Below are 25,621 nucleotides of genomic sequence, written 5' to 3'. Positions count from 1 at the left end.
AAAAAAAAAAAAAGATACACATATTTCAAATAGCTAAGTCCCAGAAACATCTATATTTGCGGGAACAAGTATCATCTGAAAGTGCAAGAAAATTGAACCATGGTTTCAGATAGGAGAGACTAATTAAAAATTTCATTACATCTAGGTTATACTGATGGACAAGGAAATGGTAGAAAGAAATGGATAATGAATTCAGATAAGCACGTGTAACATAGAGCAACCAGAATAAAATCATTGAAATAATAAAATCGGATGTGCATAAAATATTCTAATGCCAGTCTTGGATGAGATATTTATTACATTTTATTTTTCAACTACAGAAAAATTAGTGCTATAAACTCAATTTAAACACAATTATTGTGAGATATCATAATACAGACATTGTATAAAGTTTTATAACTAAATTACATTTTTTGAAAGGTAACCTTGTACCACTGATATTTCAGATGCAAATTACATAACTGTGATGGTTAATTTTATGTGTCAACTTTACTAGGCCAAGGGATGCCCAGATATCTGGTTAAACATTATTTCCCTGTGTGTTTGTAGGAGTGTTTCTGGAAAAGATTAGCATTTGAATCAGTTCAGTAAGTAAAGCAAATAGCTCTCCCCAGTGTGAGTGGGAATCATTCAGTCTATGAAAATAGAATAGGATCTTGAAAACTAGGGCTAAAATATCTAACATATATGGTTCTGATATGTTTTCTCATAAAATGTTAGAGCTTTACAGTATTACCTGTAATACTTTTCAGCTACCATTTTTCAAAACTCCAGTTATCTTTTCCATTGAAATAAACTATCTGTCATGGGTAGAATGTATTATATCTTCCAGGCCAGCTTATCATGGAAAAAACAGATCAACAATTTTTGTGACATGAATAACTACCTTTTTTTATTGGGGTGATTCAGTATTTTCTGGGTGATGATATTGGTTATACTTAATCAATGACCTAAGTATAAGGGGGAAAACAAGAATGAAAAGCAATATCCTATGAAACATTGATAAATCTTAATAATATCAATGGCAAGAAGATGGTCAAAGGAAATTGTGGACAAGACCATTCTCCATTATTTCTTCTCCTAAAGCAGAGAAATTACTTCTCTTAAAGTGAAAGGTAATGGTTGTAGAATATCAGAAAAGGAGAATCATTTAAAAACCCAGAAATGGAGTAAAAAGAAGTAAAAAAACTGAAGGAAATAGAGAAAGAGAAGGGAGGGAGGAGGAGGAGAAAGGAAGGGAGAAAGGGTGGGAGAGAAAATAGGAGGAAAAAGGAAAGGAAAGAGGGGGGAAGGACAAAGGAAGGGAGAGAAAGAGGAATGGAAAAAAGGAAGGAGGGCAAAAGGAGGAGGGAGAAAACAAAGAAGGAAGAAAGGAATATCTCCGGAATCTTCCATTACATTAAGGCAAGTTCTATTTTCAAGTTTTAAATCTGATCCGGACAGGTCCATTCAGTTTTAAGTTGATGTTTCTTGTCTTACGCACTCATCCCACTGCCCTTCCTGATTGCCTAAATGCAGCTAGAACATATAGAACTTCCCATGGCTTTCACTCCTAACTATTGTCCCAGCCCATCGTCCACCATCTGTTCATCCAAGGAGTCTCACAATGTAGGCCAAACGTGTTTTCTTCCAGGTCTCTTTGACAAGGAGAAACAGCAATGATGGATAATTTTTTAAAGGATATGTAAATTAAAAAAATAATTGAACTAATAGAGCGAAATCATTTGGGGGGATAGTTTTTGTTTTCTTCACAGCTACATTATTACTGGGAATCAATGCTTATTTAAATGATATAGCATAAACCTATTTAACAATACTTTATTGACTTTTACAATACTTTATTCCCTTTTCTTAAGAATCAAACACCTTGAACACATCTGCACTTATTGGTGATTCATTCATTTAAAATACATGCGGTCATCTACCAAGTTCCTACCATACCAAGGCACCCTGCCCAGTAAAAGATGTACACAAAATTAAATGAGACTCTGTGATACAGTTTTTTAATCCATAATAGTGTTATTAAAATAAAGAGAAAGTAATCAGGCAGAGTCCAGTGTCTGTTCTAAGGTAAAAATACTTACGAAAGAATATTTTCATGCCTAGTCTAACTCATCACTTAGGTTAAACAATGCACAATGGAGATTAATAATAAGAATACTTATATAACATTTTCTAAATGCTTTCTTGTGCTATTATCTAATTTAATCACAAGAAACAATAGATAGGAAAGGTCTTATTGCTGCTGTTTATAAATGAGGAAAATGACAAAATGAGACAGATCTTGTTTATTGTTTATGTCCATAGAAAATCAGTGGCAGAAGCAAGAGGAGAAGCCAGGCTACTTGCCCGCTCCTTTTCCCACTACCCCACAATTTTATACATTTTTGTATATGTAACATCATCAGTACAGTTGCACTGAAAGAAAGTAATAAAATGACAAAATAAAGGCTAAATATTCCCCTATGACTTTACAATAGAAGTCTTAGACACTCAAATACCCAATTAACATTAATGAACTGAAGTTACATTAAACCTCCCTCCCTCTTTCTGTCCTCTAGCGAAAATTTTAAGTGATCACATTCTTGTCCAAAGATCCAAAATATATAACTGATCACTAATTAAATAATATTATTTCTACTGTTTCCAGGACGATGGGTATATTAAGTAACTGTGATGGTGACATAAGGCAGTTCGAACAAAGTCAAATAAATAACAAAGCAAGAACTTGAGTACATTTAAGATACAAAATAGCGATTAAAAAATAAGTGTATGTTAATAGTCATTGTTTATACCTAATAATTGAATACGAATACTTTAAGTTTATTAAGGTCATATTAGTTAGAAAATAATAGTTATTTCTATTTTCTTTTTATTCTGGTCCCTCCATAAATTATTACTCTAAAGTCATAACAGATCACTGACAGGATGTAGTGAACAATAAGAAACCTCAACAAATGCATTTTTGTCAACTCTATGCTGATATAAGGTAATATTCATATTTTTCAATTAACACAGGGCATAGGCAGATTTTTTAAATTTGTGATAGTGAAACTGACTGCTTGTAAAACAGAAACAAATGAAAATTATATAGAGGAAACTCTCTAAGTGAGCAGTATAAGCCAAGAGACACAAAAAAGAGAGAAAGCAAAACTCCTAACTTCCCTTTACCTCTGTCTATTGTCTGTTTTAAAATTCCAAGGTATGACTGCCTTACACCTTCTGGAAGATGCGCTCATGTGAAAACCTGAGGGATCCCATAGCTGCAACCTGTCAGGGCTTGGATTTAAGTCAGCTGCAGGTTCTTCCCTTGAGAATTAGCACAAGAATGACTTGACTTATGTATTTTCAATGGATGCAAATGTCAACCTTATCACCAAGGAAGACATATGGTACCCCGTTCTGAAAGCTGAATTCCTGTTCATAATGAATTCAACTCTCCTGCTGCGATCAGAACCTGGTGCAGGGAAAGGCCGAGGTCAATGTGCCTAGAGGGTTGCTTCAGCACCCCACGCAGTGCCTGGAGCTACCTGAAAATGTCAGTTTTCAGAACATCATTCTGCAAGTTGCTTTTACAAAAGTGCATAGCTAAAATAAAAGCAGAGATAAAAAAAAATCATTGAAATCTTTTTTTTTTTTTTTTTTTTTTTTTTTGCAAAGAATATCATATAATGCAGGGTCATCCAGTTAATGTGAGAGTGTGGTTTTGCTTTTTTCCCACATTGCCTTGAAATGTGCAGGGAAAAATTGCCAATACATAAATTGTAGTTAACATAATCACCATTGGATTTCAACTATTATGCTTGGATAGCTGCTGGGGTTGTCTGCTTCTACAGAGGTGATAATGTGGCCTAAAGCTTTCTTCCTACACAGTCCACTGATGAACAAACTCGGTCAAAATCCCTACTTTTGCCCTGAGGTCCATCTAAACTGTTCTGTTCCAAAATTACAATTCCATTGTATTAGTTTGCTCAAGCCGCCGTAACAAAACATTACAGGCTGGTGGCTTAACAACAGAGATTTATTTTCTCATACTTCTGGAGGCAGAAGTCCAGATGATCAAGATATCAGCGGGTTTGGTTTCTCGTAAGGCCTGTCTCCTTGGCCTGCAGAAGGCCATTTTTCTTATTGTCTCTTTACATGGTCTTTCCTCTGCGTGTGCACCTCTATGGTGTCTCTGTATGTCGAATTTCCTCTTCTTACAAGGATACTAGCCTGACTGGATTAGGGCCTACCTTAGGGGCCTCATTTTAACATAATCAGCTCTTTAAAGGCAAATACCCAAATACTGTCAAATTCTGAGATACTGAGGGTTAAGACTTTAACATATGAATTTTGAGAGGACACAATTCAGCCCATAACATGCATCCTTGTGACATTACAAACTGCTTCCTATTATAACTGATCCACAGGCAGCTGTCAGGCTCAATCTGCAGGTTTATAAATCATGTTTCTGTTTTCATTCTGAGTATTAAGAAACTCAGAGATCAAATTAGTGGCCCTTGCACTAGTTTCCTGGTACAATTATTTCTCCCACTTCCTATGTCTTTTTATCTAGGGTTTTTATTTTAATACACCTATTGCATAATATCCTTAACTAGGAGATAATGCAGTATAGCAGAGCTAGTCAGGGTTTATAGCCTAGCTCTACTCACTGCATACTGAGTGATCCTAGCAACTTTCTCTGCTCCAGTTTCTTCATCTGTAAAATGGGTATAGTAACAGTATATACAACTTAGAGTTGTTCCAGTTTAGTGAGTTGATGTACATCTAGCTCTTCGCACCTGACACACTTGTAGGCACTATGTAAGCAATTGTTATATGTAGGCTAATTTTATGTAACTCATTTATATAATATGATTTTTAAATGTGATTTTTTAATGTATGAATAGAGAAGGAAGTCAATTTCTGACAAGTGATATACTTTCAGAATACCATCTCAAACAGATTGTAAATGCATACTTGTATCCAAAGATTTTTTAATCTTATAGTTTATCGAATCTCATCCTTATTCCACAGCTACATTTCCCTTGAATGTCCTTGTTTTATCTCTTTCCTTAGGATAAATGTACATTCTCTCACTTATCGCTAGAAGCCTCCTAGCTGCTTTGCTTCACCTCACCAACCTCTTCTCCGAGGCTACTACAGAACTTGTCACCTAACTGAACAAATACTATGTTATGTATGTTCCATGTGTGGAAGTACGAGCTTGAGAATCTCGCTGCTCTTACTCTCTCAGAGGCAGCAGGCTCCATTCCTCCTGCCTGCTGCCCTATGGTTGTTCAACTGTCAGTATCTATGATGATTTATATACTTTGAGATCTATTTTTCATTTCACTTTGGGCTACTCAGATCTGTGTCTGTAGAGATGATCTCCAGGCTTTGGTAGGATTTTCTTTTCTCAGCATTGCAGATGCGAGCCTTTTTTCCCTGTTACTACAGCTGTGTTCCCTCCATAAAGCAAGCAGCCCAGACTTCATACTGTGATTTTCAGAATAGGACAGAGAATGCAATAGATTCAGTGCAATTCAATTCCATACTCTTCACTATACCCCTTATACCCTCTTCTCAACTGATAACTTTGCTTCATATTTCACTGAAAATAAAAAACCAAAGAGGAATTTCTTACCTTCCCAGTACCAAAACCACCTCTGCCTAGGTCCTCTGACCCTCTTCTGTTACAATATGCTATCACTGCTCCTGTCTACAGATAGTCCTTCCACAGGTGCCAGCACCACCTACTCAAGGTCTTTGATCCTCCAATGATCCCCTTCCCAAATGATAATATGTGATCATTCTCACCAAGAAGAAAGAAAGAAAGAAAGAAAGAGCCAAAAAACCCTTCCCTTCACCCCAAATCACTGTCCAGGGGTGTTATCTTATTTCCCTGCTTCCTTTTGTAGCCAAATTTCTCTAAAAATTTGTGTATAATCCATGTCTTCACTTCCACTTTCTCACCTCCCATTTTCTCTGGAATCCATTCTATCAAGAATTCAACCTCAACAAAACTTTGAAACTAACCCTCTTAAAGAAAACAGTGACTTCCCTGTTGTCATCTCCAAAGGTCAGTTCTCAGTCTTCTTAACCTCTCAGCAGCATTGAACATGGCTGACCACTGCCGGCTCTTGGAATTTTCTTTACTTGAAAATTAAGAAACTCAGAGATCGAAATTAGATTCCATTTACTTGGCCTGTGCAGTGTAAACATCCTAAAAATAAGCTTTAGAGTCAGGCAGGTATAAACACAAATACTAGGTTTCTACACTTTACTGTTGAGCTTCAGCCAAATTATTAAACCTTTCTGAGCCTCAGTTTTTATATTTCCATAAAACGGGGATAAGAATATCTTTCCTGGAGGATGCAGTGAGTATTAAAGAGTGCTATAACACTTTGGCTTAATTTACAGCACATTGCAAGTACTTAATAAAAGATAAATATTAGCACTAATATTATTATTGCTTTATCTGCTTCCTGCTTTCACACTTTTGCTTATGTCTTTACATCTGTGTAGTAAAAGTAGTGTTTTTCTCCCTAACTTCATTCACCTGTGGAAATCCTACCACAGTCTTAAGACCCATCTCCAATATAGTCTCCTCCATAAAGCCTTCTCCTTAAATGCTTCTGAAAGAAAATGACCCCTTCTGTGAGCCCTTAATTACTTATTTTATCTATGATTCCCACAGCATCTGCATTATATTACTGTTGTTCATGAATACATTTTATTTCTCCTACTAGTTTCAGGTTTCCAGTGGACGAGACTAGCTATGTAAAAGAAATAAGTTAAAACAATCCTTGTAGGTTTCACAATTTGGTAATTTCTCAAGTTTGAAAAAGGTTGGAAACATGTGGCTAATACAGCAATATTATGTAACGAAGGGCATATGAAAAAAATTTGAGCATAGAAGCAAACTTTGATAATGAATGGAATCCAGTGTTTCTAGCAAAATCAAATACTTGCAAGGTCCACATATGCCTATAAAGGTCTTTGTATATCTTCTCTGTACCCTCCCCATGTAAGTGACTCCCAAGTGATACCCAAGTTAAAGGAGAGAAAAAAATAGAATAACTAGTCAACAGAGGCAAGGGCTTCATGAAAAGTTGAACCAGGGAGATCGCTGGAAGGTGCCTGCCTTCTCTGTATCATTTTTCACCCTCTTTATGATTATAGTGGGCTTTGTGAATTTTTAAACATTCTCTCTAATGGCAGTACCATAAATACCTTTTATCTACAGTAAACATCAATGGACTTCTGGGTATATTTGGCCCTGACAGTTAGAACACTCTTTACTTATCATCTTTACTTGACTACTGTCATCTATAGAAGGAGCATCAAGGTATTAGTTTGATTATTTCCTCCTTCTCTACAAGTGTATGTTTGACTACTGTTAAATTCATAATAAAGAGTTTGTATGGCCACTAAAAATTACCATAAAGAGTTACTTCTTTCCATTTAAGAAAGCAATCATGTATATATATTCTGGTATTATGCAATCTCCACAATATATTCCTAAGTGAAAAACAAGCAACAGGGCAAACAGTCTATAGTGTATGCTCCCATATGTATGAAACAGGAGTATATGGATATATTATGTGTATAGATATAAACATAAATATATAAATAGGTAGATAGATAACTACCTATATTCTTGGCCATACATAGATTGTCTTTTGAAAGATTCAGGAGAAATTGTTGAGTAGTGATTGCCCCTGAGTACAATTTAAAGGTCTGGAAATGAAACTTATTTTCATCATCACCATATGCTTCTTATTCTGATAAGTCTTTGATAATGTATATGCATTATTTTTCCATTAACAAAAACTTGGTTAAGAATAAAATTATGTATTACATTACTTTAGTTGGGACTGTGAGCAGATCCAAAACAAATGGATACCAAAACAAATGGGAACGGTGAACATGAGGAGGTTATACATGAAAGTCCGTAAAGAACACTAAGAGATCCTCAGTATACACCAGTCTCTGGAGACTTCAATCAACCTCAGAGTCTGGTTTCCAAAGAAATTAAACAATTGTCTTCAATATTCTTTCCCAATTCTAAGTTTTTACTTAGCCTAATTTTTTTCCTTTTTTTTAAAAATTTTTTTAACGTTTTTTATTTACTTTTGAGACAGAGAGAGACAGAGCATGAACAGGAGAGGGGCAGAGAGAGGGGGAGACACAGAATGGAAGCAGGCTCCAGGCTCTGAGCCATCAGCCCAGAGCCCGACGGCGGGGCTCGAACTCACGGACCGCGAGATCGTGACCTGAGCTGAAGTCGGACGCTCAACCGACTGAGCCACCCAGGCACCCCATTAGCCTAATTTTTTTCTACCAAGAATATTCCTTCCTCACATTTCCATATGCCCTAATTCTACAAATGTTATCAATGTAGTAGATTATTTACAAAAATGATCACAAATGATGCTTCCCTTATTCACAAGAATAAGGCTTACTCTTGTGATTTGTTTTGACCAATAGAATGTGGCAGAAGTGAAACCTTGCCAGGTCTGGGACTAGGCCTTCTTAGACCTGGCAGCTACCACTTTCATCTCCTTCGAATCTAGCAAACATATAAAAGTCTGATTGCCCTGCTAGAGATAAAGGCTAGGAAGTGAGCAGAGACTCTGGAGGGAGAGAGACTACACAGGACAAGACAGAAAGGCAAGCCAACTCTGACTACCTCAGCTGAGGTACCAGTCATGTGCATGAAGACCTCTTGGAACCCACACCAGCATCACTTGAAGTAGAAATAAGCCACTCCTGTTAGCCCTGACCAAATTGCAGATAAATGTCTGTTGTTGTTAACTCTCCAAGGTTTAGAAATGATACTCTCAAATGGAAAAAAAATGGAAATGATCCAAACTACTCCTCTGCAAAATCCTGTAGCATCACTTTCTACACTGTTTAGAACAAAATATCTCTTACACTAAACTCTTATGTAACATCCTTAAGAGGGATTTACTGTGTCTTATTTATCTTTGCATTTCCAAGCCAGGACAATATTTTCTTGTATAGGACTCAACAAACATATTTATGCATGAGTGAGTGTATGTGTGTTCATCTATGCTAATCACGCACATGAACTCTATACAGTTAGATAGGGACAATTCCCTCCTCACCAAAAGCAATCAATGTCTTTTTTAGCACCTTTGAGTACTGCTGCATCAACCAGCTCAGTCCAAGGTGGTGCTGAGGTATTCCTAACAGTATCGATATTCACTGCATAACAGCTTGAGTTATTGAGATAAAATCAACCATTAGAATGCATTTGTTTTTGGTTTACCTTCCTGCAGATACATTTTAAAGTAAAATCACTGTCCTGAGGTCAATTTTCCACTTTTTTACACATGCCTTATCATTTTCCTATGGATTTTCAAGTATTTCACAGTGAAACAGATGCTTTTTTCTCCCAACATATGCATTCACAACAATGATGGTAGCAGCTCATATTGGCTCCCAGGAGAGGTTTAGTATATACTTCACAGCATGGCACTGGTATTGTGGCATGAAGGGAATAAAATGGAGACTACACAGTGGTAAAGAGGCAAGCAATATGGAGCAAACATGGGCAAGAAGGAAAAATACAGCACAAAGTTCCAGGGATGACAACCCAACTCCACTCTGACTATGGGCACCTATAAGTAATGAGGAGTAGGAGAAAAAGATTAGGAGCATAGCAAGGGGTATGTGGTCAGAAGAGATGTTCAGTGCCAGGTAGAGTGTGTCATTAACTGGGTATGTCAGTTATAAGTAAGTGGAAAGATATGGATAGCAGAAGCCCTGGCAAAGAGCTGGTAGAATCCTCCTAAGTGCAGGCAGGTTAAAACTGGCCACCTGGATCACAGACCAGGATCTTCCACAGATAACGAGGCCTCAGCGTAAGGGCATTCTTGACGGGTTGCTGTATTCTTTGGGAAGTGAGTAGGAGGTCAAACTTTCAGCAAGGGAGCTTTTTTTTTAAACCTCCAGAATAGTAAGTTTTTGTATTAAACTCTAGATCCCTTAACCCTTCTGGCGTGAAAGAAGAGAATACTATTTTTGACTATCATAATTGGTGATGACAATAGTTACCACTTATGGTTGATTACTATATCAACCCAACAGGTAGATAATACCTCCTTTTCTGGGTGAGAAAACTGAGGTCATGAGAAAGGCACTTAGTTGTCCAGGATTTAAACATAGGTCTAATGACATTAAGCTAAGGCTCATTCCAGAGCACTTCCATCCTCCTGAGAACTTCAGCTACTTTCCAAGACCAGGCTCCAAGATATTGGAGTGAGGAAGCTTGAAGAAGAGGAGGACTATTACTAACAGGGTTTTGTTAAGCTTGAGGTAGGGAGTGACATCTATATTAATATCAAATACTTGTCCCATAGAGACTGACATACTATGCCTAAAATGATGGGTTCTGAATATAAGAGAGAAGAGATGAAATTATAACACTGTGAACTTGAAAAATAGTTTTATGAAGAGAAACATGGCTGCTATAAAATATATATATGCTTATATACATATAAAGAAACCACTTTTTATTATTTTTCAAAAAAATTTTTTAACATTTATTCATTTTTGAAAGACAGAGAGAGACAGAGTGCGAATGGGGAAGGGGCAGAGAGAGAGGGAAACACAGAATTCAAAGCAGGTTCTAGGCTCTGAGCTGATGCAGGGCTCGAACTCACGAACCGCAAGATCATGACCTGAGCTGAAGTCAGGTGCTCAACCAACTGAGCCACCCAGGCACCCCAAGAAACCACTTTTTATATCCGCTTAGAACTAATTCCGGGTACATAACTAGAAATGTAAGATCTAATTCTCTGTATAGATTGAATGTTTGCGTACCCCCAAAATTCCTATTTTGAAGCCCTCTCAATGTGGCTGTATTTGAAAATAGAGACTCTAAGGAAGTAATTAAACCTAAATAAGCTCATAAGGTCAGAGCCCTGATTTGATAGGATTAATGAACTTACAGGTGAGGCATCAGAGAGTTCACTCTTCCTTTGTGTGAACAAAGAGGTTACAAGAGCACAAGGCAAGGCAGCACCCACATACAAGCCACGAGAAGAGATCTCAGAATGAAACTTATCTTCTTAGCACCTTGATTTTGAACTGACCAGCCTCCAAAATTATGAGAAATAAATTTCTGCTGCTTAAGTCTATGGTATTTTGTTAGAGCAACCAGTGCTGACTCAAGCATTCTTATGTCCCAGAATAATGAAGAAATAAAAGAACTTGCTCAATTAACACAAGGGTTCCTTGTATACATAGAACTGCTCATATTTAAGTTTCTGTCTTCCTTCTGGTTTGCAGTAATGTGGACAAATATGGATGTTTCTTCTCTAATTGACACAGTAGGCATCCTAGGTCTTCAAAAAATACTCATCTTCATTTCTTTTTGAAATATTATTCTTTTAGGAGTCAGCTGAATATTAACTTCCTTCAGTATTTCAGAGCTTAAATTTGGAATAAGATAACCAGGATTCTGATCATGGCTCTGTCACTATTATCACTGAGCAAACTCCTTAATTGAGCTAAGATTTGATTTCCCTGTGTTTAAAAAGGGACTGATGATACTGACCCCATATATTTGCACTGCTACCACTCCTTCTACTGTGACTATTCCTATTACAGACACAATTGCTCCAAAAAGAAAGTCATGTAAGTAGGTTTACCTTTCTTTTACAGATGAAAAATTTTAGAGGCTAGCATCTTAAGTAATGTAACTGGTAAGTTCTGAAAAACTAGGATAAAAATCCAGGTTTGGAAGGTTTTCAAAAAGGTTACTCTTAACCAGCAGCCAATACTGCCTATGATAATGGAATGAGTTCATATCTGTAAAGTGCTTGGTACAAAGCTGGGAAAGACTGGGACCTCCACAAAGCATTCTTGGAGCTATTTTCCTCCACAGTGAGGCCTTTTCTGCCCTCCTCAGTCATTCACTCCTTTCTGCTTTCAAAGTGAATGTTAGTCCACATGTACACATCTTTAGCTTTCTGTACAGATCTGCATTGAAGCACCTTTCTTAAAATTAAGTGTATACCTGCGTCTCCATCAGATCATGGGCTGCTGGAGAATAAGAGCCTTTATGCAAGCCTGTTTCACAGCCCCATCTTCACTGCCTCACTCCTCTACCCAGAGTTGTCTTGCTCTTTCAAGACCCGACTTTACTTTAAACATACCTGTACCATAGCACCTATCACATCACAACTACTCACACTGATGCCAGTCTTTACACAAAGGCAAGAAATTCATCAAATTCTTTTTTTTTTTTTGACATTTATTTATTTTGAGAGAGAGACAGTATGCCCAAGCCAGGGAGGGGCAGAGATAGAGGTAGAGAATCCCAATACAGGGCTAGATCTCTCGACCATAAGATCATGACCTGAGGTGAAATCAAGAGTCAGTTGCTTAACCAACTGAGCCATCCAGGAGTCCCCATCATATTCCTCTTTACACTTTAAGTACCTTCCACGTTTTAGGAACATATTAAATATCAATGAATGAACAAGTTGATAAGTGAATGAAGGCATTTTATTTAGATTTCCTGATAGTGTCTTTTCTCTTGCATTCATTCAATAGCGACAACTGATAAAAGCTCTAATCTAAAATCCCTAATCCATGTATTAAAATATAAACTGGAAATCGATCAATCGGTATAAAACATTGTTTATATAATGGTACCAACTTTTATTTTAGATCATTATATGTGAAATAGCAAACTCCAGAGGATACAACAAAAATACTCTTGTTTCCCTTTGGTCCATGAGTAAATGAAGGCTTAGAGAGATTATGCAATTTGCCAAAAGTCCTAGGGTTGGCAAATGATGCAATTTGTCCTCAAGTCCAATTCAACGATATGAAATCTGGATTTCTGCATAAACCAGAGCTATCTTTCTTGATATATTACGAAGAAAAGATCTGAAAATGGCCACCAAAATAAACCTGATTTAAGCTGAAAAGCTAAATAACGGGGTGGGGGGGGGGCGCGGAAAGGGAAAAGAAAGGCAGGTTGTGGGTTTTGTTTTTTTTTTCATTTAAGTTATCCAGGTAAGATAGGTAAGATACTCGGGTTTATAATTGTGTAAATGGCAGTTGTGCAAATAAAGCAGCTTTTTTCTTCTGTCCATCCATGGTTCTGGGGAAGGGATGCCTTGTACTTTTACTGCCTAATGCTGAAGAAGAGAGATACACAGGCTCCCTGGACACAGAGACTGTGCTTAGGCATTACTTACTGTGCTCAGGGGCAAGTCAGCAGCTACACATGACTATTTATTCTCCAACCTACATGGTGGTTAATTAATAATGGAAAAAATTCTTGAAAACTGGGCTCAAGTTGTTTAAAAAAAACACCTCTGGATCTAATTTTGCATTCATGGTACTTCTAAAATAGTGTTATAGTTAACACATACTGAGAATAAATCATTCTTCAAAGGCATAATTTTTATTAAGTGGTAAACTTCATCATCTAAAGCTATTCTAGAGCAAAATCATTCTGAAATTTGGTACCTAAAAGGAAATTATTTCTTAATTCCTGAAAATTAGCTGATACAGCTGTTCTGACAATGCCATTTGAATATTTGAAAATATATTATGGAGAACAATAACTCACCACCCCCATAAATTGTTTCCAAACAAATTAACCCAAAATTCATTAATGCACCAGCTGTTGCAATTAACCAATACATCTAACTTGCTGATTTGGCATTTTGGAACAGAGCAGACATATAGGGAAGCTGAGAATACTTGTGGAGAATACTATAGAGATGAGCTCAATTTCACATTCAGGATAGGAGGCGGGGGAAGCACCTTGCACCACTATATAAGCAAACCATGCACATTTCCATGATGACCAACAGTGTTTGCATTTACAATTCAGAATGGTTGAGACCTGAAGACAAACATGGGGTCTGTGCTTGCCACATCACAGTGGGTTGGCCATGTTAATCAGTGAGGGTGACTGTAACATTTGGTGATGTTTCATTCCATGATGTTTCAAACCATAAACCTGCTGCACAGAAGCAGCATGTTTCTGCCTATGCGATAGCTCTTCTTTTGGATCTCTCTCTAATGGGCTGCTTCCATGGAGCCTGTATCTCCATGTAAAACAGTCTGTTTAGCATTTCTAGGCTGCTAAGACCTGCTAAGCATGTACTGGATTTGGTTTTATTGTTGTTGGGTATTGTATTTTTCCCCTTTGAACTCATGCTCTGCTAAGAATTGCAGCTAAACCTACATGTGTAGAGATTAAAGGCAGATCTGCTGTGGCTTTTGAACATCAAATGGCCAGAGTTGTACACGACTCAAGTAAACTGCGTGGATCTTTTTTTCCCCTTCATGCTAGAAAACCTCTACATTATCTTTCTTGTTGTGACTTCCCTCTTGCACCCTCCTGGTGATGCCAGATACCCATCACTAGTGATAAACACTATTGCCAGAGAGTATGTGTTCTAACCTATAGCAAAAGAGTAGGTGGGGAGTAAAGATGGGAGGAAAGAGGTAGAAGGAGGACTGCCATGATAGGGAGAGAGGGAAAATCTGAACTGACCAACTAAAGCTTTTGAGAAAAAGGCACATGCATATCCTGACAGATAAGGATTATTTGCAGAAACAGTTCTGTTCTGAATCCCAAAATATGATTAAAAGAATGATCTGAATTTGATACAGTTTCTCCATATTAAAGAAAATTTCCTGTGGAAAGTGAGCTTTTGTTAAAAAACTTTTGGTGAAAAGAAGAAACCAATGTGAAGCAGCTGCTTCAGTAGCATATGATTTATCACTTCACTTTAAGGAGAGGAAGCCCAAGTAACAAACCAACATAAAGAAGCCTCATTCTGATACAACCTTTGGAAACTTGAAGGTGAACCACAGAATCAGTGAAGGTGCTTCCCACTGAAGTCCCTGATGTTATTAAACTTGAACCTGTGTCTCTTCTCAGGAACCTTCAGATTCAGTTTCACAGACAAAATGATGTGAAGGATATGTTGTTCTGTGTACAATGAATGCTCAATTAATGTTACCGACTTATCAGTTGAGCCAAAAAAAAAAAATTATTTCCTGTGAGTCCAACAGAAGTCTAAAAATGTAAAGGTAAAATAAAATTCCCAGAATTTAAAGTCTTTGTAATTAGCACCCAATTGGCAGGACACCAATTTGAAGTCACTGAATTAAACCACTTAATGTTTTTGTAGTATTTCTGAGATCTTTCTGTGCTCTAGATTTTCTCTAGTTCTGGTTTTAGTCTTTCTAGTTTTCATATCATTCAAGGAGCTCAGAAAATTCTTACTTCATCTGTTTATCCACCCACTGCTCTCCTTACTTACTTTGTGTCCATTTCCACACTGGAAGGAGGGAGATCAGGTGCTGTTCATCAGGCTCAGCCTCCTCTGCACCCATCTACTCTATGTCACCACTTTTGCATTTGCTCTGTTGCCACCGGAATGCACAGAAGTCTCAGAATGGATTTTTTCCTTTATCCAAGCTTAGAGGTCTAATATGCATAGCCAGTTTAAAATCTCAAGGCTGCAAGTAGACACTAACATGATTGCAGAATACACTTGTTGCATCAGTTTCCCTTATAAGAGAAGTTTCTTGGAGACAAAAACAAAAACAAAAAACCTTGAAGAGATAGATGAAGTCAATCAAAAGTGGTCTTTAATTAGCATCTCCGCATGCAGATGTACTTAGCTAAAGCTGATTCCAACCCTATATTAAAGAACCATGGTCTACATGATCAGGTTTTACAGATTATTCTTGAGAACTCTGAGAAATGGTACACCTTAATCTCCGAAGCCAAGCTGCCAAGTTCTTGTGTATTCTTCATGACCTCATTTCAAGTTTCCCAAATGCAATTAAGGTTATTGGAGTAGACAAGAACCATTGTGTTCTGTCAAATGGTGGTTTCCTACTTGATTAAGGAAAGCAAGCCATTTGTCCTGAGACCCTTGACCTCCTTTGCCAACTGTCATGAGCATTTGTCCCAGGCACTACCTCTGTGGCAATCAGTACCCACGGCTGTATTTAACATATTGGAAAAGTCACAAGAACACCAATGCCCAGAAACATACCTGCCACAGATTCTGAAACTCTTCAAGAAATCCTACAGAAGTATTTTTCCTACTGGAATTCTATTTTTATGTTAATTAAACATACATTCTAATTAACTGAGGCCTAGAGACAACAGGTTTCCTGAAACTGCAGTCCTACCACTGCAAACACTCTTACATGGGTATGCTGGTGAATCACAAATTCTAGCTATTATGGGAAGAGCACTCTATTAAAGTCAGGCTATTTTCTCCATTCATCTTTTTAAAAAATTGTACAATATATTAGTCTCTACAAGGATTCATTTTTAAGCCTAACAGAAGTTGTTAAGATATCACTTACAGTACCATTTAAGTGTTACTGCTGAATCTGTAGCCTTTGAACACATACTGAATTATGGCTGTGTCAAAGATGCACATCCCAGCCAAAGGGCAGCTACGGGAGGGAGCCTGGGGAAAAGCAGCAGAGTACCCCATCTATATTCATTTGTTTGTCTCTACTTAAGTTGATTTTAATGTCAGAGTTTGCTTACACTTTTTAAACTATGTAACATATTTCAAAGAGACAGGTTCAATTTTCAAGTAAAACAGCAGATAATGGCATCAGGGATGCCTGCAACCACAAAGGAAATATACATAAATAGGACAAAACGCAAGTTAAACATTTGCATAAACAGCCAGGTGGAAATGAGATTTCAGATGGTCCCCTTAGTACCTGGGACTCACTCAGTCCTGTATGTTTTAGGATACTTTCTCGTCATTAAAATCACATAGCATTACTATTATCTCTATTATTATCTCTATTATCTCTATTACACATGCTCATCAGTTAAGAAAAAACTGAAATATTAAGTAATTTGCTGGAGACTACTTAGCAAGACAAGACAAAGTTATGAAGGCCCTGTCCAGAGGAGAACTAAAATATTTTGCTACTTCAGTAACATGGAATACATTAATTACCTAAGATTTTGAAATAGGGGTTCAGATTCAGAGAGGCTACACAAAGTTTGGTTTTGAACTAAAGCTGCATGAGACAAAAGCATGACCTGCCTTATTTACTACTATGTCATTAGGTCCCAGTATAATGTAAGGTTTTTGAATGAAATAAAAAAAATAATGAAATAATCAATCAATCAGTCAATCAATCAATAACAAATGGAGATTTCTGGCCCAAAGAAACTTGATGAGCACATTCAGTTAGAGTTTTAAGTGGGTATCTGGGAAACTAGGAGAACATGTTCTCTAGTTTAGGTTTTCTCTACCCAGTACATTTTTGGGTTTTTTTTTTTTTTTTTTTGGTATCTGTCTTGAAAGAGAAGGAGAGGAGAATACTTCTGAAAGGGCAATATATATGGGAGAAAGGATAAGTTTCATATAAATTAAACTCATGAGACTTTACAACCAGACTTGGCTGTGTAACTTCTGAAAAGGGCTGACCTTTCTGAGTTTCAGGCTCTGAAAGACAGAGAAACTATGACATGCCAAAGAGAATCAGCAGAGTGAAGAATAAGATGAGAGAAAGTGGGCTTGGTACAACCAAGCTCCTTCGGGCCATTACTGTGGCTGGAGTTTGGGTCTTTTTATAAACTAAGAGAATTGTGAGTTCATGCCAAAGATGACTGAATTGCCCTTTCCTATCAGCTCTCCTGGTTGTAGGCAAACAAGAGAGAGGCTGCAGTACCTAGCCCTGTGTGGTGATGGGCTAGGGGTAGAATTAAGAATGGGGTAAAGATGAAACTGGATGATCACAAGAAGGAGAAAACTGTGGCACTGAGGAGAAAGAAGGGGAAGAAGGGTTATGTAAAGATATTTAGATTGGGTTCTTAATATGTGTGGGCCTCAGAATCCTCTGAGAATCTGATGAAAACAATAAATATTTGAACCAGAAAAATATACCTACAAAAATATCCTGCATATTATATTATTTCAGTTCCAAGCTTCTTAAAGCTATCCTTTTAGGACTTCTGCATTGGATGTCTAAATAGACCTTTCCATCTTTAACAGCTATGATCCTATAAAATGTATTTTTAACCCGATGGCATTTCTGGGATATCTTGAAGTCACATCACAAGGTATTATTACTCTTAAAATGCCAGCACAAAATTATTTTTCTGTCTTATGTGTGCTTTTCAAAGCAAAGTCTGGAGATTTCCTAAGCATACTTTAAGCTTTAGAAGTAAGGAGCCAAGTATGTCAAAATTCCTAAATCATCATGGAGTGGTGACTGAGAATGGAGATTATTTTCAGATGAGTTTGAATCCTAGTGTTCCCACTATGTGACCTTGGAGGACTTACTTCTCTTGTGCCTCATTCTCCTCATTTGTAAAATAAAAATAATAATAGAACCCATTTCAAGGACTAAATGAGTTGTGATTACTCAATGTGTTCATACATGTCAAAAACTGAGAATAATATCTGATATATTTTGAATTCTCAGTACATGTTAGATTGAGAGCAGCAGCATCATTGTTCTGCTGTGTTTGGAATAACTGCCTGACGCCCATCCAGGGGAAGATGCTATCTGAGGAGCCCTACTTCACCTCTCAGCCAACATCTTCTGATAGCTCAGCATGGTATACCCACAGAGCTGCTCCAAAGTGCTCTTGATTGTCTAGCCATAAATTCCTAGAATCCTTGTCTAAAAATTGGGGCTTCGGTGCCCACCTACTACTCTCAGTCTTTAAGCTACTATGGATCCTGACTTGGAGCAAGTTGTGATTGCAATAATCATGTCCTTGTCCATACCATCCTATGGCATCACCCATGAGTCTAATTAGTGTCAGTTTAGCCACCGTATGTATCACTTTAAAAACACAAGGTAAATGAGCTTGGTGCATTTTTAAGTGTATGCAGTAATTACTGTTCTGCTACCTACTTTACATTAGAGCAGTTTTAGTTACTTACTGGGATTTAAGGACAGCCCAGAATTCATTTCACAGTTGGAAGGATAACATAATGTCAAACACTCAGAAGGTGTAAGACACTGTGAATATTGTCTTCACTCTAATAGCCCCAACCCCTGGAACTGAAGCACATGACCAAAGCATTAAGTCATTTTCTGAAATCCTGCTGCTACTAGCTGACTCCACAAACATGCACTTAGCCATATTCTCCCTGGGCTTGCAATTCTGTGGTTGTAAATAGATACCAATCGAAGCTATATTAACTCTTTCAGCTATACCTCCAGCTCTGGCCACTGAACAGAAGGTATAAAAGCAGCAATTTACTAAATGGATTTGAATTATTCTCAACGCTACTCTTGGAAAATGATGGTAAGCCTTAAAGGACTTCAAAGGTTGTAAAATAAAAAAGAAGGAGTATGAAAAAATTACATCATGTAGGATTTCTGTTAACAATAAGAGCAGATACTGATTTTATGCAAGCTGTGCAGCAAGACATGTATGTTTCTTACTGTAAAAATAACCACATGAAAGACTTAATGGGTGCAATAGTTACATGGCTCTAGTTAGATAATTAATTTCCTCAATGATGTTTTTCTCCAAACCAAAACTGTCAATTCCCGTTCTATTACTTTTAAATATGAATAAAGTATTAACCATGACATTAGATTCCAAGTGACATAGATGACTCATAGGCAGTTGTGGAAATTATCAGAATATAGTCAAACACTCAACAAGTATATATAAGCTACATAATAAATTAGTAAGACGAGAACAGTCAAACATTCTTATGGGAAATCAAAAATTGTTCTCATGATTGTTGTTACCTCTTCTTGAAATTTACCACTTGAAACCCTGGAAATAATTACATCCCAGGCTCCTAATTCCCGGCTCCATAATTTGGCCAATTTTGTGGTGTTTGAAAGACCTTCATTTAGCATCTTTGAAATTTCATTAGAATGCTTTTACAGTCTCTCCCAGGTCATTAATAAAGGCCTTCTAAGGGGCCAGTCATCTGTCTCACAATAACTACTTCCTCCAGACTCCATAGAGGGTTATTTATTAGCAATCTCTGTGGTCTTTCAATTCTTTTTTATAGGAGTTTTTAATCCCTAGTAACATCTGAACAAAATGAAACTCAGAAAAACTTCAAATAGAGAAGTTTTATCTTGATTTAAAATAGACTTAAATTTTGTGGTTTTGCCAAATTTTGCCAAATTTTGTGGTTTCATTGATCCTTCCCAACTTTCCTCAAGGTATCACTATAAAACGAGAATGAGTATTCTACTATTATCAAACTAAAAAACATCTAATGACAACAGAAGAGAATTTTAGATGACAGTTAATCTAACAAGTTTTGTATTTAATTGGTATCCCAAGGTCAAGTCATTCAAACTGCTCACTAATACAGTGGTTTCCTTTCAGACTTTATTTTTACTAAAATATTATCATATTCTAACTATCTCTATAGTAGGCATATGTTTTAAGATGAAACAATACATGTGTTAAAAAGAAATATTACTTGCAGAAAAAGGAATTGCTGAAATATTTACCTTTTCCAGTGCTTGACACATAGCAGTAACTTAATGGGGTATCTTAAAGTAGGTCTTTTTTAATATGGATACGTCTAAGCAATAACATAAGAAATACTACCCTGTAGTTAGATATACCATTAACTGATTTTAGGACATTATCAAGAGTTAGACAACTATACACTTGAGGTAATAGTCTACCCAAGAGCATTCTCACTTCAGACACTGCTCATAAGTCTGGGGGTCCCCAAGCCTACCCTTACTTCAGATCAATAAGCCACAAATTGAGGGTTCTCATGATCTCCTTCAGGCTTGATATTTCACTAGAACAACTTACAAAACTCTAGGATGCACTATATTTATGATTACAGCTTTATTATACTGAAAGAATATAAATTACAATCAGTGAAAAGAGATGCAAGGCAGAATCTGGGAGGGGTCCAAACATAAAGCATCTGATCAGCATCTCCTATGGAGTCCTGGATAATGTTAATTCCTCTGGCTATAGTGTGTGATAGCACAGGGTATCGCCAACCAGAGAAAAATAACCTGAGCCTTTGGAGTCCAGAGTTTTTACTGCGGATTGATCACATATTGCCAATGTAGCTGTCCTTTTATCAATAGCCCCTCACTGACACTTAGGCTAATAATGTCTTTACTCACCAGTTCCTTAGGAAGTTGGAACTATATGGAATGTTCCCCATCATACATCACACTGTTAGACTGTCCATGGCAAAAGCCCACAAACAAACAAAGACCCTTATCAGACAGGTCATTCCAAAAACCTGTAGATCAACTCCAAGCAGCCTACTTAGGTGATGTTAACCCTTCGCTGTATACACATCATTATTTCCTAATGGGATGTTGGATATTGGATAGAAAAAGGATATTAGAATGAAAACTTGCAAACAAATCTTCCATAATATTTAGGAAGAATTACATGCATCAGGTATCATATGCAGTTTTAGCCAAAGTCAAAAAGTATAAAGGATGAAATGTAGCAAAAGTGATTAAAATTTGTTTAAAGAATCAAGCATACTATTAAAATAAAAGGAACTAAAGGAAACTGATCCTGAAAAATAAAATAAAATTAAGAAGTGAGTCAAAAACATTCCCTTAAACCAAACCTAATTTTATCTTGCAGTTATTCAGATTTATGTAGGTCACACACTTTATTTCTAATTCTTACCAATATGAGATGTAGTTTCAGGGTACTGAGTAGGGAAAAGTAAATTGGCCCATGTGAGAATAAAGTTTATGCCTTTAGCTGAGCTTTTCAACCAACTGATTTTTAAAGAGCCACAAACGTGTGGACAGCAAAAGAAAATTCATTTAAAAATAAATATATTCCTTGAGTGGAAAAATAACAATATTTAGATAGCTCCAAAAGATGTAATGCAACCTCAATTCAGAGAGAACTTTTAAATAGGATAAATAAAGCAACGGTTTTGGGGAAGCAATGAGTAAGAAGTAAATAAACTTCAGGCCTAAATTTGAACCACGTAACTCTCTGGACACCTGGAAAACATATAATTCTATAAATTTCTAAATGAAACAAAAGCAAAAATCTCAAATCAGACATAAAGTAAGTCATTGTTAAATAAACTATCTGAAAAAATAAACTATCTGAAATAGAGTAAAACCTTTGCTAGAAATTTCATAATAAAGAATGTAGCAAGCATTTAATTTTTGATATTACTTATTTTTATAATACATAATTTATTGTCAAATTGGTTTCCATACAACACCCAGTGCTCATCCCAACAGGTGCCCTTCTCAATGCTCATCACCCACATTCCCCTCTCCCCTAACCCCATCAACCCTCAGTTTGTTCTCAGTATTTAAGAGTCTCTTATGGCTTGCCTTCTTCCCTCTCTGTAACGTTTCCCCCCACTCCCCCTCCCCCATGGTCTTCTGTTAAGTTTCTCAGGATCCACATAAGAGAGAAAACATATGGTATCTTTCTCTGCCTGACTTATTTCACTTAGCATAATACTCTCCAGTTCCATCCACGTTGCTACAAATGGCCAGATTTCATTCTTTCTCATTGCCAAGTAGTATTCCATTGTGTATATAAACCACATCTTCTTTATCCATTCGTCAGCTGATGGACATTTAGGCTCTTTCCATACTTTGGCTATTGTTGAAAGTGCTGCTATAAACATTGGGGTACAAGTGCGCCTATGCATCAGCACTCCGATGTTACTTCTTAATAATACTTTAAGAAAAACACATCCAGGGGGTGCCTGGGTGCCTCAATCAGCTAAGCATATGATTCTTGATTTTGGCTCAGGTCATAAACTTGCGGTTAGTGAGTTCAAGACCCATGCCTGGCTCTGCACTGACAATGCAGAGCCTGCTTGGGATTCTCTTTCTCCCTCTCTCTCTGCTCCTCCCCCCACTTGTGCGCTCTCTCTCTTTCTCTCTCTCTCTCAAAACAAATAAATACACTTAAAAAATTAAAAAAAAAAAGAAAAAGACATCTGGGATATTCTTGGATAAAAAAATAATAACAATAAACAAAATAAATGTTGAATTGTTATCTTAAAATTATTGAGGAGACTAGCCAACTCTCATGTATCTTTGACTTTTTAGTATAAGCAATCAAATAATTTACGCATTTTTTTTCAACATTTTCTCAAACTTATCCAAGAAAGTTTCAATAGTTGGAAAAATATTTCTTCATAGCCTAGGAAAAGTCAACCTAAAATATCAGCAACTAAATTTAACAAATGTATTTCTTGGCTTAAAGATGTTTTCAGATGATAAGTGTTCCCTCTGGTCTTATCATACACAGAAACCATGTATCATTTTTGAGCTTATCTCTATATGACATGAACTATAAAGAAAGTTCCAGAGTTTAAAAGAGAATCTGATTCTACTTAAGCCAAACCTTCTATGACTCTCCATCTCATCTTCCCAAAGACACTGAAATGAGTTTTAAAAGCCCAATAATGATTTAATAAATGGGAAGATATACAATGTTCCGGGAAAGACTTAGTATTATTATGAAACTCTAAATTCTCCATAAGTTAATCTATAAATTAAATGCATGTCCATTTAAAATTCCATTAGAATTTTTTTTATAAAATTAGTGAATTAATTCTCCACTTTTTTTTCTACAGGAATGAGGGGATTTTTAAAAAATTGCAATTATAACAAAAGAGAAAAAGCCTTATTGATAGCTCAGCAAATAATATCATAAAGTTATAGTAATATATTCTAGTTTCTACTTTATAAAATTCTATGAATTTTGTGGGTTTTCATAATGTTTATTTATTTGTTTTGACAGAGAGAGAGAGAAAGAGAGAGAGAGGGGGAGCACATGTGCACGTGAGTGTGGGAGGGGCAGAAAGAGAGAGGGAGAGAGAATCCGAAGCAGGCTCCATGCTATGAGTACAGAGCTTGATGTAGGGCTTGATCCTAGGGACTGTGAGATCATGACCCGAGTCGAAACCAAGAGTTGGACATTCAATCTACTGAGCCACCCAGGCACTCTTTGGGTGGTGTTTTATATACTGAATACAAATTCACCTTAGAATAAAAAATATCAGTAAAGACAATTCTTAGAAAAAAACTATGTTCTATATTTGAAATTTTGCCTTACAAATTATTATTTAGGAAAGAATGAGCTCTAGAAAACCAGTTGTAAGGATGGTGATTTTTCTTAAAAAAATTATTACTTATCTTCTGGAATGTATAAAACTTCTGTATGAAGAAGCCATTTTTTATGTACAAAATATGTTCCTTCATTTTATATGTTGAGATATATAAATATATAAAATTATCTTTCAAGACTCACCTTAGGCTTTCCTCCTTTACCAAAATTCTGATATTCCCCTTATTCTGTGCAGAATCAGATAGTCTCTCATTTTTCACCCCAGTAAATTTCACATATAATTATGATACGTGTTGGTATTATTGATGGTGCATGGAATTGTATATGATAATTGATTGTGAGAATGTAAATTTATCTGTGCTTTTGGAAACCAATTAGCAGCATCTATTAGAATTTTAAATTTTGATGCAATAATATCATTTTGATCTGTAAATCTCCACAAACTTCATATATAATTTCTATATTCAAGCATGTTAAACATTGTTCTAGTGGCAAAAACTGAAAAGAAGTCAAATTTCCCATAGAATAAGGGTTGCATAAATTTTCATATATATTTTATATATTCCCACCATGGAATATAATGCAATGATTAGAATAAGAGTTGCTATAGTTGCCTAGAGGGATTTCCATGAGGATATGATGAACAAGAAAAGTGAGAAACAGGTAAATAAATATAATCTTAATTTTGTAAAGCAACAAAAAATATGTCAGTACCAAGTGTACATTTTAGTATAAAGAAAATTACTGAACACTATACATACCTGAGAAAGAAGAAGAATGATGTGGGGAAAAGGAAAGTCAGATAGACAAACAAATAAGAATAAAGAGTGAACTTAAGACAATTCTTAATCTACTGATGTAGTAGACTACATTGATAAATTTTTCACAACTGAATCATCCTTGATTTCCTATGATAAATAATAATATGTTATCTTTATTATGCACTGCTGACTCCATAACATTTTGTTTGTTGCACATATTTTTCCATGAGTGAGATTAGAATCCACACTGTCAGCTCTGAGCCCACCTTGGGGCTCAATCTCATGAAACATGAGACAATAACCTTAGCCGAAACCAAGAACCGGACACTTAACCAATTCAGCCACACTATGTCTTTTTTTTTTTTTTTTTATGAAATTTATTGTCAAATTGGTTTCCATACAACACCCAGTGCTCTTCCCAACTACCACCCTATGTCTTTTGATTGGAGTGTTTATTTTATTTATTTTCATTTAAATTCAAAGTAATTCTTGATATATATGTCTTTGGTCTGATTTTATTGTTTTGTCTTTGTTTCTGGAGATTTTCTCTGTTCCTTTCTTGTGTTTGTCACCTTTGGTCTTTCCTTATCACTCAAAGAGTTCCCTTTAATATTTCTTGCAGGGCCACTAAACCAGTGGTGACAGACTCCTTTAGTTTTTGTTTGGGAACAGAACTCTTGTTTGGGAACAAAACTCTTGTTTGGGAACAAAACTCTTGATCTCTCCTTCTATTCTGAATAAATAGCCTTGCTGGATAAAGTATTCTGGGCTGAAG

Source organism: Puma concolor, chromosome B2, assembly GCF_028749965.1.
Source record: "Puma concolor isolate L17-30 chromosome B2, mPumCon1.1.hap2, whole genome shotgun sequence".
NCBI lineage: Eukaryota > Metazoa > Chordata > Mammalia > Carnivora > Felidae > Puma > Puma concolor.
This window is presented reverse-complemented; position numbering follows the sequence as displayed.